This window comes from Astatotilapia calliptera, chromosome 16 (assembly GCF_900246225.1).
Source record: "Astatotilapia calliptera chromosome 16, fAstCal1.2, whole genome shotgun sequence".
In the NCBI taxonomy this organism is placed as follows: domain Eukaryota; kingdom Metazoa; phylum Chordata; class Actinopteri; order Cichliformes; family Cichlidae; genus Astatotilapia; species Astatotilapia calliptera.
The window spans coordinates 33,514,475-33,532,851 of record NC_039317.1 but is presented as its reverse complement, the minus strand read 5'-3'; positions in this window follow the sequence as shown (position 1 = coordinate 33,532,851).

The following is an 18,377-nucleotide window of genomic DNA, read 5'->3' as shown; positions in this document are numbered from 1 at the left end:
TAAGCCAAACCCCTAATAAAACGTTAGCATTCTGCTAACACATCCTGATTCCCTGCGTGTTTAAAAAGCATCTTTGGTGGTCAGCAGTGACTGTTGCTCGTTTCAAACCTCGATGCTATAAAGTTGTTTGTCTCACTGTAACATCCCTGACACTTAGAGTACGGAGCCCCGCAAGGGACATGGGAGAAAAAAAATGAAGATGAACTTTTTCGAGCGCTCGCAAAACTTGGGCGCATCCTTCGGAGGCCGCCAGCTCGAAACCGACCAGGAGGTCGAGGCACGATGTGCTGGGAGTGCGGCGTTCCCCCGGCTGTAGTGGGCCTCGGCCTCCGGTTAGCTTCGAGCCGGTGGGTAACAGACGTCTCAGAAAACGTCGGAGCACTTCTGCAAATATGTGATGTCTTGATAAACCGAGCAGATATTTGAAGTTTACACAGCTACATTCCTGAAAATATCTTAAAAGTTTATTTTGTAATAAGAGTAAAATTAAAACGAAGTAGCTGCCGCCATTGTTAGAAACGAATCGGCTGGGCCTCGCTATGAATTCTGGGATAGGTCGGGTCACGAAGGATACACCGGCCTGCAAATGCGACCTGCGAAGGATGCAGTCTATTTTGCAAGATCTCGCAAAAGTAACTCGGGATCACGGAAAGGTTTTGCGAGATTTCGCAAAAGTTCATCTGGAACCTATAAAAAATCATTTATAAAAGTCACTTGATGCAGTGGCTCCACCCGTGGCTTCTTCAAGAAGAAAAATGCTTACTCTGTGAAATGTATATTTTTTGCAGCTGTTTAGCCAAAAGTCCAGAGAGCAGAAATTGTCTGTGTTATTAGGTGAGTGGGCAGCTAGCCTTAGCCACACGCAAACTTATATCTTTAGTTATTTCTTCACGTACAACATCAGCAGAATTGTGACTGCAGCTCACCTGATGGCTACAGGCATCGTTACTGTAGCATTAAAATCTATGCAAACCCCAAAAAGTCCTATTAATATTCCTCTTAATTCAAGTACAATACACCACATCAGATACGTACTTAAGTATAGTAAGTAAATGTGGTTTGTGAGCACACAGATAAAAACACAGAGGCAGGAAATGGAGCCTCGCCTTTAACAGCACAGAAGCAAAGTTGTGCAGGTGGGTAGAGGGTTGTTGTCACGGTGATGGGAACCACAAAATGTCTCTTTTGTTTGGACCGATGTTGCCATCTGTTCATTTCAGTGTCATGAGCAGCCTCTAATACGCCTCATCTGAAAGTGGGTAAAGAAAAAAAGAGTACATGAGCTTTTAGGGAAAAAAGGGCAGAGGAAGGAGGGCAGGTGGAATTAGCTTCGTATCCACCTCTGCGACAGCGAAAAGACACATAATTAGAGGAAAGCAATCTCCCGTCCGCAGCTCTTTCTGTCTTTCCCTACCTTTGCTCACACTCAGCCCACATCTCTCAATCTCCGTCTCTCTCTGCCCATCTCTGAAATGTTTTTGTCTATTTGATTTTCTCTTTTCGTGCTCCATAATGGCACATTGAGAAACCTCTATCCACCCTCATCCCCGTCCCACTATACTCTTCCATTATCCCCCTTTTTGTCCTCTACTTTTTCCTCCTCCACCGCCTCCTTCCCGCATGCCCCGTCTCTCACTTCCCACCTCTCTCTATCTCATTACTCCAAGGGGGCCACCATGCTGCGATCCTGGCCATCAGTAATGGCTCATGGCCTCAGTGGATGGGAGATTGCAAATGTAGCACAGATGAAATATTAGGTGGTGACTGGGATTGTGTAAATCAGTGGCTTATGAAGGCTGACTGGGCTCCTTCATCCCCCTCGCACACGCACACATCTGAGGCTCGGCCTGTTCTTTCTATTATCTCTCGCTCCGTGGGTCAGCATCACTTTTCTTTTGTTGGTAAATCATTGGTTCTCTGTTTTTTTAGTTTATCATTAACGTCCCACTATTTTCTCTCATTCGGTTTATAAATATACCCTCTTCTGCCCCCCGCTCTGTCTCTTCCCCCATTGATGGGATTTGATAATGAGGGCCGCGACTTGGTTGTCATTTTTAGCCTCTTTCCTCTCTTCCTCCTCCTCCTCCTCCTCCTCTTATCTGCCTCTCTTTGCAGCAGAAGGTAGATAATGGGGATCAGAGAGTGTGTGTCTCTTCCATTAAAGCCCCTGCAGGTTCATAAACCAAATCACAAATCAAACAAAAGTGCAGAGCTGGAGCAGGAAGGACTCCAGATTATAGTAGTCAAGTCTCCAAACAGGGTTTAGTAATGTCTCGATGAAATCGGTGAGGGAACATTTAAAAAGTAACTATACCGGCCTCAGAAATGGCTTTAATGTGGATGGAGTTCCAACGGTAATTTTCACAGGCTGTGCATTTGCAGACCTGATAATTACACATGTCAGCAAAAGTAAGCAAACAGGAATACAGACAGAGAGAGTGCACGCAAACTAACCAGGAGAAAGCCGACCTCCCACCAGAAATGCACATTTATTTCACTGTTGGAAACTAATACTAACAACACTTATACACAACAGGAAACAGCTGAGTGTGTAGGTAGACACACTGTCTACAGCTTAGTGAAAGCTGTGTTTAAGTTTACCTCCTTAATAAATGATTATTCATCCATAAGCTTTAAAAATCATCCTGAAAAATTAAATTTCTTTGAACAATAAATCTGATTTTGTTTGTTTTGTTGTTTTCATCTGTTACTGTCACGGAAGATGTTAGAAACCAGAATATTTTGGCTTTTCTCTCATCCACACAGAGTCTTGGGTATATACATACATTCCCACTAATATTTGGCTAATATTGCCCCAACTCCACCTCAACCAGACTATTGGCAGTCATCAGAAAGCTTCTGGAATAAATCTGGCTGAATTCATTTATATTGGTTGGTTTCCCAGCATGGGCCTGGCTTTTAGGCACAGGCTACAATCTTTTAATAGGGTTGAGCTTTGCAAAGTCCATTCCAGACCGTTTCTAAACAACCACAGATTCCACCACTTTGTCCAAAAGAAGATCCAAACTGTTACCTTCAGATGAGAGGAAATCGATTAGGATGTTCAGGAGCAACCCAGGAACCACCGAGGTTCAAGCTGCCCGTGACAAGTCTACGGTGTTGTAAAACTTGCTTTGCATCGCCATGGACTGAGAGGCTGGCGTCCAAGGAAGAAGCTCCGGCTTCAAAATCAGCATCTTCAAGCTCAACTGAAATTTGGCCACACGGACAAGCCGAACGCCTTAATGCAGGTTCAATCATCCAGGTAAGGAAATCCCAGTAATCTAATTTTGTTCGTTACTCATCCAACCGACGTTTCAGTCTCAACACAGAAACTGATGAGTGTCAACATATTTCAGCCACTGAAAGTGAGACATCCAGATGAACCAAAGCAACTTTTTAAGGCTTCTGGAGAAAAGTTTGTTGGTCAGATGAGACAAAGATAAAGCTGTTTGGTCACAATGAAAACAGTGTTTGGAGGAGGAAAGGTGAAGCTTTCAGACCTCAGAACACTGTACTAGCTCTCAAGCATGGTGGTGGTTGCATCATGTTGGGGCTGTTTAGCTGCCAGTAGTACTGGTACATCACACAAAGTGGATAAAATAATAGAGGAGGGGGATGACTACCTTAAATTCATCATTTCTCCCTCAAATTAACAGCCAGACTGTTTAAACGTGGGTGTAATTGAGTTCTCTACGAGGAGAATGATCCAAACTCAAACCAAAACTGCTTTTGGAAGAGATGAAGCCTTGGCCTTCCAAAAGACTTGACCTCCACCTACTGAAAACATGTGGACTATGCTTTAACCTCCTAAGACCCGAACTCTTCCACAGTAGCATTTTTAATTTCTCTTTGATATTTGGTCACATTGGGGCCTGATGAATGTAAAAACAAAGAATTACCAGATTTTTTTTTTTTTTTACTTTATTTTTGTTTTTAAGAAAAATAAGAGCCACATATGAGGATATTCGTTTAAAATTTTGATAGAACAGTAGCAGCATAATGTCCTCGTAAGTGGATATCAGGCCCTTGTAGAGGAAAATTCAGTATTTTGGTCTAAATAACCCAAAATGTGATGTCCACACATGTGGACGCCAGGTCCTAGGAGGTTAAAGCTGAAACCATGCCATGAAACCAACCAGTTTAAATAAACTCCACCAATCCCACCAAGAACAAAAGTGGTTAAATATGCAGAATGCAGTTCTTGTTTTTAACATCAGTAATGACATCAACTGTATGTTCTTATTTCCAGTTTTGATGTCATTCATTGTGTCTTATTTATTTCATCACAGTGTTAGTTTGCTGTCGATGACGCTCCGTGATCCCTCTTTCTTTTTCCTCACTATCTAATCTGTTTGTATCTTGCTCTCTCCTCTGTCTCCTAAAATGTCACTTTTTGTTTTTCCTTGCTCAGCCATCAGCGCTATATCAAAGTTTTAATATTCAGTGCAAATCTGTAACCTCTTCACATTCAAAGAAGAAAAAATCACGAGCGCGATCCCTAAATTACGGAGAAAAAAAGACCAATAATTTGAAAATTACTTTGGATGCTAAAGGCCATTTAAAAGTCATGTTGGATGTAAATTGCTGGTTAATTATAATGAAAAAAGTTATTAATTGTGAATTTCTTCTGGCCCTTGTTGTGTGCTTGTCTTTGAAAACCAAGCTCAACGGTTAATTGCACAGTGGACTGGCCTTTGTACAATAAGGAACATGTACATGAAATGCTTTCATCATCAGTTACTGACTTTCTATTCTTAATTCAAACATATTACAGCGGGCAGCGTCGTGTCCGTCCACAGCACGAACACGAAACGGCGAAACACTCGGTTCTGCTTAAGCCCGACACCGTGTGTGTCTGTGAGCAGCATCCCGGGGATGAGAGATGCTTTTTGTTGTTGTTGTTGTGTTTACAATTACACAAAAGATAAGTGCTAATGTACTGTTAAATCAACCTCAACACCTTTTACAGCTGGTTCACGTTTAAAGCTCGGCGTCGGTAAACACTTCTACTTTTTAAAGGAGCGATTGCTTTGAAATTATCGGGGGGGAAAGAGAAGACGGAGCATAAAAAGCATTCACTAGGAAATGGTTGTAATTGTGTGAATAACATTATGTTACCTGTTGCATCAGTGTGAGTCTGTGTGTGTGTTTCACCTGTAGTCGTCACCTAATCTAAATATAGAGTGACATTTTCTATTACTGTGAATCTTTTCTTATTTCCCAGCAGTTAGAATATAACTCTGTGTGCAGATGTATGTAATTGTGTAAAAATACCTTTGACTGTCTTTGAATCGGGGTAAACACCCCGAGTGCTTCCTGCAGCTGATCACAAAATTCCAAGCACACATAATTATTGATTACCAGGAAATGCCAAGAAAAGGCTGTTACGATTACATCCGATCTCTCACCAACATGCAAAGTGCCCGTGGCCCAGGAGAACATTTTAAAAAGGCCTTATTGCTCTTTCTCTGCACTAAAATCTTCATTGCTGTCATAATGAGGATCAACAGTGCTGAGGTCCATAACATAACAAATGTTATCATTTCCAAAGACACTGACTCCAAACACAGCGGAGCCACACTGGACTGTCTGACTGCTTTCATCTTCCAGCTTCATGAAACATAAAACTGTTCTTTAAAAGCTCGGCTGGCTCGTGCGTCTTACATAAATGAAAAGTTAGCATATGTCTAAAACCAGTACAAAAGCACTAAAAGCCTGTCATCGCATTTTAACCCTGCATCCTTAGCATGTTTTAGCACACAGGGTAGTTAGAAAGCCTTCAACATGTGAAGTGGATGCCATGAAACTGCAGTCCGGTCCTTCTCGGGCCTTGTCAGGGATGCCCCCCTTTAGATGCTGAGAACCCTGACAGCTTTTATCCATCGATAACAGTAAAGCTGAAGTTCTGAGTACTTGGTTCATGAAGACATTTTGTCTCTTATCCATGAGGCTCCTTCACTTCAGAGGATCCAAGGTATTTAACCTAGTAAGGGCCGTCCAACTGAAGGCAGGCCTGAAAGCCCAAAAATAATCACGTGAGTTATGAAATGAGACAGGGCGTGAAAAAAAGCAGTGGGTGTGACCATCGCCAGAGCCAAACTATGAAACCTCTGTATGATGTTGCCCCAGCTGAGGCAACGTCACCTGACGCAAGGTGTGAGTGGTGGTTTAAACTCCTGTGAATGGATCTAAGGACTGCAGTTGTAACCTCAGGTCATAGATGGCCTCCTTTACTCTCTCAAACGTCAGTCCAAAATGTGAACGTCGGCATCCTCAGAAAACTGACCTTTGACCTTTACGTGCATGCATACACTTGACACTTGTCCCGTTGAGGTGTTTAGCTTGTGTGTTGGGTGATCTATCCTTGAATTGAACCGGTTTTTCTCTTCTTTTTAAATATTCATAATACATTCCTATTTTTCTCTCATTGTCTGCTTCCAGCCTCACAGTCTGAGACCCGCCGGGCACATGTTGTCTTCTAGTGTCCTGGGACTCGTCACTGCATATAAAATATGTTTTATATGCGGTTACTGTAATGAAAGGCTGTAACAACACAGTAGTTTTGTTGCAACAAAGGAAATGAAAAGGCTAAAAATACAAGTTCCACGCAGGGCATGAACTCGTGTACTCTGGGTGAAAGCCAGACTTCTGCCACTAGCATCCCTCATGGAGTGCTGTCCTTTAGCACCGCCCAGCATCTAAGAAAAGAACACCGAAGGTGGTACCTCCTGCATTAAACTGTGATGACAAGGGCTCTTAAACAGGCATTAGCATGACTGATATATCTCTGGCAACCATTAGCGCATACATATGCTAACAGTCATGGTGTGCTCTCGGAGCATCATCACAGATATCACCATTTCACGTGACGTGGTTTTGCACGGTCGTAATGAGATGAAAAGTATGAAATACAGTTTTAAAGCAATGTTCTCGTGCAGGCTAAACACCATGTTGAACGCAGCATCCCTGACTGTCTCCATCATCATCATCATCTTCTTCGTCCTCTCTCTCTTCCAGTTTGTCTGTCATTCTTTTGCTTCCTCTCTCTCCCTGCTCTCCTTCTCTTCCTGTCCCCAGTGTTCATTGCCACATTGAGTTTTCACAGGAATTTGAGCATGAATCTTTAATTAGCAACAGCTGCTGTTCTTGTGTGTTCATGAGTGTGCTTATGTGAGCAAGTCTGTGTGTGTCTGGTGGATGCTAACTATTCTCACAGGCTCACTGTCACCTCAATCACAGTTTCACACACCGAGCAGCATGCCAAACAGCATAAACACACACACGTATACGTATATGCACGCACGTAAACACTGTGCCTGTTGGTGCACAGGCAAAGTTTAGCATCCAAATTCACATATATATGCACATCCACACATGAATGCACATGACACCCACATCCATCACATCCAACACACTTAGTTTGTCTGTGTACATTTTGCATTCTCCTTGGCCCTCTTCCGCTCTGTCTTTTTCATCTCTTCTCCTTGTTCTCTCTTTCTCTCTCTTTGTCCTCATTTGCTCAGCTGTTAGCTATGAATTATGTATTATATCCTTATGGAGTGAGAAAAGTTAGCTCGGGGCTATCATTCCCCACTTAACGATCATTAGTTGTGTCTTTGCACCAATTAGAGCTTGGTGGCAAATCAGGTTCTTTTTGAATCCATCTAACTCCTGCATAATGCAGCTAATTGCACCTGTTACTGCTGCAGAGTCTGTCATGCCTCCACTGCAAAGAGTATGTGAAAATGAACAATAGCTTCTGATTTCAAGCTAAATTGCCCCAGTTCACATAGTGGTGCCTTTTAAATGCATTCCTATCTCATGTTGGGTCCAGCATGGAAATGAAAAATACCCTCAAATAAACGTCAGAGTGCGAGCACACTGTAGAAGATTACTGTGATGAAGAAAATTGTAAAAAGAGTCATTATTAAGGTTCACACTGACTTCTGAACACAGCCACAGGCAGACAGAGCCAGATCTGTGATTCTGTCTCCTCTCATCAGCACAAAAACATTTTTTCTGCTGCACCAACAGGATGCCTCCTTTTTCGTTTTGTTTGTTTTTGTCTTTTGACATTTGCACACAAAAATCAGTAGGGATCACAACTTAATCAGAATAAATAAATGCCATCATGATAATCAGCACAACACTCGGATAAATTTGATTTTGCACAGTTTTAGCCAAATTAGCAACCACTTCAATCCAGGCTGAACTAAAGGCTGAAATGGATCGCCATGAATAAAATTTCACCTTAAAAAAGGGTGAAAATCATAATTTTTAAATTCATTTTTAGATTTATGGCATTTCCCTTAGCCTTAACTATATGAGGTTTGCATGCTAAGCTAAGATGTTAGCTCTGTCGTTGTCTGCATGTTTTCTTATTTGACTCATTTAATTCAATCCACAGCGCGTCTTCCTGTGGCTGTTCTGTCTTTCTTGAGTTGGAAACGAGCTGAGAGCACGCACCTCATGATCTTTTAGAAATGCACTGGTGGCCGTCCAGCTGCGGTCTGGAGTGTGGGGCCTCCCTGCTGCTGCGGAGTCGGGGCGGTCTGCCTCTCCCCACCGCAGGGAAAAGGGTAACACCACCTGGGTCTGGGTGCAGTTCCCCCCTCCAGGGGCAAGGGCACCTAGACCCGGTTCGTAGAGTACGCTTGGGGAGTGTGATCGTGTGTACAGCGTCTCTTTATGTCTGTCTCCATGTTGGTTGCGTGTGGAGTAAGTGCATATGAGAGCATGAGGGTGGGAATGGATGTTTGTGTCTGTGGGTGCCTGTATGTCTGTGTCTATATGTCAGGTTGGGTGTCAGGCGCCACCTCTCTGGGGACATCTCAGGCCCTCCAAGGTTTGGAGGCCTATCTCCACCCACCACCACTTCCCCTGCCGGTGGCGGACTCCCTCAGGTGTCGGTGCGTTGGTGGTTCTTTGTGTCTGGGGGTGGGCGTCCAGGTACACACCGGCTCACTCCTTGGCGGCCGCTTATCGGGGCCTGGAGCCTGGGGCTCGCTCGGGCCACTTCGGAGGTGGGGTGCCCCCGGCCTCTCGGCCTGGGGCTCGGTCACTCAGGCGCGGCTGGCTGCCGGCGGAGCTCACGGGCGCGTCACTGCAACTCCCCCTGGCTTCTGCTCCGCGGCTGCTGAGTGAGCCCTCATCTGGGACTCTCCTCAGCTCTTACTGGAACAGTGGCGCGGCTGCCCCTCTGTTGGTCTTCCATGGTCTCTTGTGTTCTGGGGGCCTCTGGATGTCTGGAGTTTTGACCTGCTCCATACCTGCTTCATACCCTGGAGGACGGGGCTGTGGCCCCCCCACACTCCCTAGCAGATCGTTACATGGAGAAACCTTTGGAATGCAAGCATGCTGATCCACACAGGTATGCACACAGGTGTACACACGGGTATTCACAGATGCGGACTACAGCTTTCTTGGCTGCTGCCTCAAAGCACATTGTGCGCTGTCTATCTTGCGTGCTGCACAATATCGTTTATTAATTAGTATCTACTGATATCTACTGCTAGCTAGTTTATTGTGATGGTGCCGTTTTTTTTATTATGTTGCTCTTTGTTGTTTGCTTTCTCTTCTGTTTTTTTTCTCCATACAGGTGACCCAGGTGTTTTGTTTTTTTTGTTTGTTTTACTTTCTTTCTTCCCCCCCTTCTCACCGTCTCTTCTCCCCTTTGGTTTTCTTTCTCTCCCTCTCTTTCTTTCATTCTTTCTCCCTGTCCTATCCCCCAGTCATGTCTGTCCCGTTTGTAGCAACTGAAAATAAAATAAATTCATAATTATAATAAAAGTCAATCAAATGGACCAATATGGCAAGGCCATGATGATCCACTTGGTAAAATAAATCCGCTTGGCATCTTTCTTGGCCTTAAGACAACAATTCTGATGCTAAAGATCCAAACAGGACACACAAAAAAAAAAAAAAAAAGAAATGCACTGGTGGTTCAAACAAGGTGTAAATTTTGGGTCATACCTGGACAAATGCAGCCAGGGGTGGGTGTCACTGAGCTGGGCCTCTGCTGTCTGCATCTATAACACACAGCATATGTTAGCAGCTCTCCCTTTAAAGGAGGGTGGATACAAAACAAAGCCAACAAGACCAAAACAAAAATATTTCTTCTTTTTTTATTGTGTTATAGTCTGTGATTGCCCAGGATCAAATTATATTACATTATGTTGGTTTCAGTTGTTTTTCTAATGACTTGCTCTTCTCTTTGCAGCACTGGGCGTGCTTCCTCTCCTTCCCCGGGATCCTTTTTTTTCACCAGACAGCCATCTTGCCAAGACTGGATTTTATTTTGCTGACTTCAAGGCAATTTGTGGGATAAATGTCATCCTTTCCATTATGCTAACATTGCTGCCTACTGTGTTTTACTGCACGCACACACACAGACACTGACTTTGTGCAGGTCTGTTCCCTGTTAGCACCTCAGCCACATGTACGGTAGATGTCATTGCATCGCCATGGTAACAAACCATAAACTGAGCATGGTAGGAGTCCCTTTGTTCTCTAATGGTCACACAGCAACAGTTGCAGCCGATCCTTTTTAAATACGAATCACAGGAGAACAAAATAGGCACTTCCAATACTGCTTGACATACTTACAACATTGCACTTCTCAATTTTTGTACGCAGTAAAGCATCCACATGTACATTATAGCCTCTCTGCGCACGTATTTCTGCCCCAACAGGGACAATCGACATAAACGCACCCCCCAAGGCTAAATACTGGATCCTAAAGGAACTGTGTGTTTTTCCAAAGGCCAAAAAAGTACATATAGACTGCAAAGCAGTAAAAGCTGCATATTTGCACCATTTCTTCAGATTTTTAAGCATCTTTAATAGGAGACTTATCCCATGCAATATTTATATCTTATATTTTAATGTTTTATTATCTAATATGCTTCATGTAAAGTATTAATGTGGAAAAGCTCCACAGTGTTAACATCACATAGCACCTGCCTTGTTCTCAATTTCCAACCCTGTGAATGAAAAATAGAAGTTGATAAGTACCCCGAACCTTAGGTGGTACCACCTCAGTTACAATCCATTGTACTGCTGAAGATGCAAATATATTTTTTTGTTCTTTATTTTGCAAGCAAACCATAAGGGGAATACTGTCATGGCTTCATGGGGTGAAAACAGCACTGAATCATCATACACTGCTTTGCTGAGTGTGTGCACAGCAGTGAAGGGTGTAGCTTTCACTGGGAGAATTTATTGCAGACATTTCAAACTTGAGGGATAAGAAAGCAACAAAGGACGAGGTGCTATTATTAAAAGAGGACATGCTCAAAGTGACAGGATACGACGAGAAGGAAGAGAGGGATGGATGAGTGCGACAGATGCTGATCGGGTGAAAAAAAGAAGTAGGAGGTGGAAAAGAAGATGAAAACCGTTTAAAGGTCACAGTGAGGCCTGGTCTCGCCAAAGACAAATGGGAACAAACCTCTTCAAAGACAAAGATCTGATAGAAGAATAACAGTCGTTTTTTCTTCTTCAAAGCTCGGGTCTCCATCAGGTTTAAGGCGAGCTATCAGTTTTCTTTTCAAGGAAGCTAACGAACATGCTGTTTCTATCTTATCTCAGCTTCTCTTATTTATTTATTTCCTAATGTCCCACTTTGCACCGAGAGTAAAGATTTATTTTAGCAGGGATGAACCGATTGTTATATATAAGCATGACACAGAGAGAGGAAATCCACCTCAGAAAGGATGATATTTAAAAAGTAATGAACTCAGATTAACCGGGCAAACAGAGTTTAGCATGAAGATAAAAGGTAAAAAGCTATAAAGTGAGGGAGCGGCGGGGCGGGAGTGACGGAGATTTCAAAGCAAAAAGCTCCTTTTTTTCTCTGTAGTAACAAACATGCATCCGTCATGTGATCATGCTTATGTATACATGTAAAACACACTAAGCTAAGAGTCACACTGGGCATTAAACCTTCAAAACAAAGCATACTTACACGGGATTTGAGTTTTTCTGAACACAAGCGTAAAGTAATTCATTAAAAGTTAGTTTAGAAATTTAGGAAACTTTGATTTTCTGGGTTCTTACTGAGTCAGATGACAAGATACCGACAGCTGTCAAGTCTGCAGGGGAAAGCATGAAGCTACCAGCAGCAGCTGCTGCCTTTAGAGGGCACCACAGCTGATTACCTCCTCCTATCCCAGCATCCTCCTCTGTCACGCCAAGCCTCTGCATGTCCTCCTTCATCCATGAACTCATCTGAGATCTTGCTCCTTTCCTCCTGCAGCTCCATCTTTGTCATCCTTTGTCCCGTATATCCGCTCCCCTCTGCACACGTCCAAACCATCTCAGCCTCGCTTCTAAACTGCTCAACCTTCTTGTCAGCGCCACCGTCTCCAAACCACACGTCACAGCAGGTCTCATTATCATCTTATGAACCTTCCTTTTAACTCTTGCTGATATCTTTCAGCCACAAATCACCCCTGACACTCATCTCCACCCACTCCACCCTGCCTGCACTCTCTTCTTCACTGCTCTTTCTGTTGGTTTGGATGGTATTTAAGCTCAGCTACCTCCACTACCTCAACTCCTTGCACGTTCACCATCTGTCTCCCTCTCATTCACTCACATGCATTCTGTCTTTCTTCACCCGACTTTCATGCTCTTCTCTCCAGAGCATACCTCCACCTCTCCAGGTTCTCTTCCACATGCTCCCTACTCGCATGCTATATTTTTTTTGTACCCCTGGATAAAAATTAATCTAATTTGTCTTGACTATCAAAAAGACAATTAGACATCTTTTTTGAAACCTTTTGTAGAGCTAGTGTGGTCATTTACAGGTCGATAATTCTGTCCTTGACCTTTTCTGAAGAATTTTAGCACTTCAGAATAATCTCTAACTTGACCTCGGTGCAACTCTTCACTTCAAAGGAGCTCTCTTAGTCCCCCTCTCTTTGAGATCAGCCTTCCTTTACTTCTGATCAGCTGCAGCTTGCAAACCCATGCACCACAGGTAGGTGGTGCTGTTGTGCTCAAAGCCAGAGCTGTTCCCTCTCTATGAAAGCATACAGATCCAAAAGAGAGCTCTGATGGGACATACACACCGTATATACTGCTGAATCTACCACTATAACAACGTAAATGTGACTGAGACTAAGGGAGAGCACAACCGTTCAGCTTTGAAACACATCAAACTTGAACTAAACATGTGCAGATCTACGGGTTATGAACCAGTGTGCGGTAAAAGTTGAAGGGAAAATGCCAATTTGATTTGCTTTACAAAAAACACAGTAGCTCTAGTCCTTCTTGAAGGTTAAAGGGTCAGATTCCCAGAAATGCTATTGATCCAAAGCAGCATTAACATTCATGCTGGCATCTTTAAAATGCAGCGCCTGTCAGTGAAGTATTGCATAGGCCACAAGGCCGGAGCAGAACAGGTACGGGCGCAGAATTACCAAAGATAAAGAGAACATTTTCCTCAGTAAATATCATAACTTTCTGTACTTCTACTCGGTGCTCAATCAGTGTGGAGACCACTTCAGTCTTTCTTGCATGCTTTTTTTTTCATTACTGTACTTTCAGGTGCTGTTTGAAGAAAAAAACTCAGCTATAATGAAAGGAAAGGAGAGGAAAAGAACAAGTTTTCAAAAACATGGAAAGCTTTTAAAGGTCAGTGTGTGTGTGTGCGCTGGTCTGTGTGTTTTTGTGTGTGTTGTTCAGGCAACAATTACACATGAATGCCAAATGAAAAAGACTTTTTCATTCTCTGCGCTGGAGACTTAAATCCACACCTTTTCACACACGTGTCAACTTCTTTCTCAAAATTTCTCTTCTCGCTCCCTCCTTTGGCCCTGTGACCTGTTCAAACCATGACCTGTTAAAAATTCAGTTTATGACTGCTGTGATGTCTCCCTTATTATTTTTTCTATGTACTTTTTTCCGTTCCCACTTCAAATGCTATCTCCGTCTGCCTCTTTCCTCTTTGTGGCACCTCTCTGTACGCACACAAACTAGCCTCGTATCTTTCTTTGTCCCTGTTTGCTTTTTTGTTTTCAAAACATTTGTTTGAGATAAATAAAAAGTAAAGAGAACATTTAATAGACTGTCATTAAAGCCGAACAACATCTCCAGAATGTGAAAATCGAAAATGACTGTAATAAAAATCTCATCACTGCACAAAAAAGAAACCACGTTTAATATCGTATCCATCCATCCCTCCATCCTTTTTCTTAACCATTTATCCTCTGAGGCCCACGTGGATGGTGGTGCTTATCCCAGCCATCACTGAGTGGGATGTGGGGTACCCCGTGAGCAGGCCATCAGTCCATCAGAGGACGTCTGCTTCATCAATTCCAAAATCAAGAAAGAAAAAACAGCTTTCAGTTTGATTCCTGTTTGTTGTCCTCGTCCTTTGCTTCCACACAGACAGAAGAACAAGCAAATTTACAGACACAAAATCTTCTCTGGCCCACTGAGTGTACGTTATAGACACTGTTATAAAAGAAAGCGGTGTTCTTCTTTGAGGAGAGTTGAAACGAGTAATCTGAATTTACTTTAAAAGCACAGAGATCTTGGTTAATTAGAGTCAGATCAGTCACTGATCTGACTCTAATTAACCAAGATGTTAAATAACCTGCTGTCTGTCACTTTGCACATGCATGCTGCCACAGACGTCTCTGTTCTTTTAGGGGCATGAAACACATCCTTTTGTCTGACTGTTTCCTCTCTTTCTGTAAATATGCTCGTCAATTAAGATGATCCACATTAAAAAAAAAACACAGAGGTGTTGACAACAACCAAAATCTGTTGGCTGTTGTGAAGTTTTAGTAGTTTTTACTTCTGGTTAAGAGCAAACTCAAACACGTGTGAAGCTGTTAGACAGAGTCCAGTTTAGAGTCCGAGACAGGAATATACTTTGTAGGTGTTGCTGGTTCTTGCTCACTAGCTCATCATTACCAGTAAAACCCAAGTGCACCAGCAAACTGCATTGTGTTTCTCTGTGCTTACAAAAGGGACTGAGCCAATAAATAATAAATAAAATAACTTCATGCAGCAGTGCAGATCTGCAGATCGGTTCCTGATATCAATGCCATTGTTTGGTGAACTGACACACCAGCCATGCCAATATGATACAGAGAGAGAGAGACGATGGACCAGTTTACAGATGCAGATTTGGTGGTTGAGAGGCTGGTGATAAAGTCACGAGTTTGTTTGCAAACAGGCACCTTTTCCACCCTCCACAGTGCTGCACCGTGTTTTCATTTGCACACAAATTCAGTTTTCTCTCACTTTTATTCAAAACATACAGATTAAAAGTGACGAGAAACCATACGGGACGAGCTGGGACTGAGAACTGTCTCTGCATTGCTGTAAACCAGAGACGCCACGGCACAGACGCCAAAGGTCACCTTGTTAACATAGTGTGAGACACAAGCTGCGGTGTTTGATGCCCTGGGAATGAAAATGGGCTGATTAAATCATTAACCATGTGCTGGGAGAGAAAGAGCATTGCAGTGACGTATCATATCATCGTATTCGTAGCTTGTGAAATACTTTATAATTATCAACAAATGTTTCTTTTCTGCACACACATATTTGCTTTTGCAGTTGTACAGAAACTGAATTTCTGGGACACGAGGAAGCCTCGAACAGAATTGGTGACTTGCCTCTTTTAATGTATTGATCTTCAGGAATGCACATATTGTATACACTTGAAAAGGAGCGTACCGTTTGCACACAGGAAGCATACAATGAATGCTTCTTTGCAATTGCTGCCATTTCTAAGACAGCTTAAGAGTTTACGCACTTACAGTAGGTGGATATCTACAAGTGCACACCGGTAAACATATTATTCTCCGGCTTAAGGGCATCAACACATTGCATTCTGTGTAAAATTCTTTGAACTGCTTGGGGATTAATTCAAAGCAAGAGTCTGTGTCAATCTCTGCTATTATTTGCAGTGACAGTGTTAAGATGAATAAAGCAGGCCAAGACATTTCCACTGAGATTGTGTGTTTAACATAACAAAAGGATGTTTTTCCCTGCATCTTATTCTCTTTTCTGAGAAACCTTGATTTCATTCAGGCAGTCAGTCAGTTTGCTATAATCTCTCTTTCTCATTGCCTTGTTGTTTAAGCCCCTGTGAAGCCCCCATCTTTTTCTTACCCTTCATAATATTTCTCTTTCTTTCTTGCTTTCTTTCCTCTCTGAGGATTTGACCCAGACTTTTGCATATTAAATTATTTATTTGTTTCTTATTTGCATGAGGGCCGAGGGTCTGACGGTGCACGTGTTTGTATGTGTGTGCGGATCGGAATGGAAGGGCGGGGGCTCGATATAAGAGGTCAAAGAATAAGGATGATGTGGTTATGGGTTTGCAATTAATGAATTTACATACGGTAATAGGGAATGTTTGGCAGGCAAAATGCTGCTCCCAGATGGGAACAAGTCTGACCTCTGACAAATGGATTGATCACAGAAGCAGAGAGAGAAGGAGAAGGAGGAAGAGAGAGAGGGACTGACCTGAGAGAAAACAGACCATTCTCCCACTTAATTTCACAGACACTCATTTAGAGACGTTTTCATATGAGAGAGCGCAAAGGAAAAGAGATTAAATTGCTTCATGCATTGATAATATCTTATATTTTGTATTAGATGGAGACAGGACAGAGCCAAAGAAAGAACGAGGGAGAGAGATCGACAGACTGACCAATCTCTGGGCGATCTCCTTAATTTCACAGACGCTCATTTACAGGCGTTTTCATAGAGGAGGGAGAGATTAAATTGCTTCATGCATTGAAAATGTCATATTTTTTGTAAAAGAGTGAGAAAGGAGATAGAGGGCATGAACCCACTGGTCTTTTGGTCTGCAATTCCTCTGAATCCAATTCAGAGTTACTGCTTCCTATCCCATTGCCCTATTCATTGGCTCACCTCAAATTCTGATTGCACTGAGAAGTGCATTGATTTAGAGCACCGGGCTGGTGATATTAAGTTTTTCTCATTGTCAACAAATCCCATGAAAATACCAAAACCAACAGAGAATTGATTCCACCGCTGCGACTGCAATGATATTTACTTGTTGCAGATATGCATGTTTTTCTCCTTTGCACATGACAGGTGTGTGTGTGTGTGTGTGTGTGTGTGGAAACAGGAGTGTGCTGAGATGGGGAAGGAAAAGGCTGACCGGCCAATATGGTGACTGGCTTCCATTCAATTCAGTTCTACAGCATCTAATCACAGCAACAGTCACCCCAAGGTGTTTTATATTGTAAGGTAGAGACCCCACAGAAAAACCCAACAATCAGACAACCCCCTATGAGCAAGAACTTGGCGACAGGGGGAAGGAAAAACTCCCTTTTAACAGGAAGAAACATCCGGCAGACCAGGCTCAAGAAGGGGCGGGGCCATCTGCTGCGACCGGATTGGGTGAGAGAAGGAAGACATGCTGTGGACGAGAGACAGAGATTAATAACTAGTATGATTTAGTTTAGAGAGGTCGATTAACACGTGGGCCGGGTCCTCAGAAGGTCAGGTAGGCCGGAAGTGAGCGGCTGTGAAATTGGACGGTGAAAACCAGGGAGGAACCCTCAAACAAAATTTTATTTTATCAAATCTAATCTAATAACTTTAATCTCAGCCAAACCGATTTACTCACGAACAAATAAAACACTGAAAAAAGCCCAACAATAACATTTTTAGGTTGTCTAAGTGACTTATATATCACGTTTAACCTGAGTAGCAAAAGACTGCGGTGATCTGAAAATGATGTGCAGGGGAGTTGTGCCGTTCTCGCTGGCTCTAGTGACCCTCGAGCTCCCGGCTAGCTATCGAGCTGGTGGGTAACGGACGTCTCCGAAAACTTCAGCGCACTTTTGCAAATATGCGATACCTTGATAAACCCAGCAGATATTTGAAGTTTACACAGCTACTTTCTCGCCTGAAAATATGTTAAAAGTTTATTTTGTGACCGAGAAAGATTAATAAGAGTAATTTTAAAACTTAGTAGCGGCCGCCATTGTTGGAAACTGGAGTTTGGCTGGGCCGCGCTATGAATTCTGGAATATGGTGGGCCACGAAGGATAAACCTGACCCATCCTTCAAATTCGGGGAAAAGGAGGACGCATTTGTCGGCTGCATTTGGAGGAGTCTACGGGAGTGTCCAAAATCATGGGCTGCATCCTACTGAGGTCACATTTGTAGGCCAATTACATCACAGTGACGGAGGCTGTCCAAATTCATAGACTTCTAACGACCCAGCCCACGTAGGCCACGAAGGACAGGTCCTCAGGAGGATGTAGCCCATGAATCTGGACACCCCCATAGTGAGTGAAGAAGAAACACCCAGTGCATCATGGGAATCCCCCAGCAGCCTCCACCTATTGCAGCATAACTAAGGGAGGATT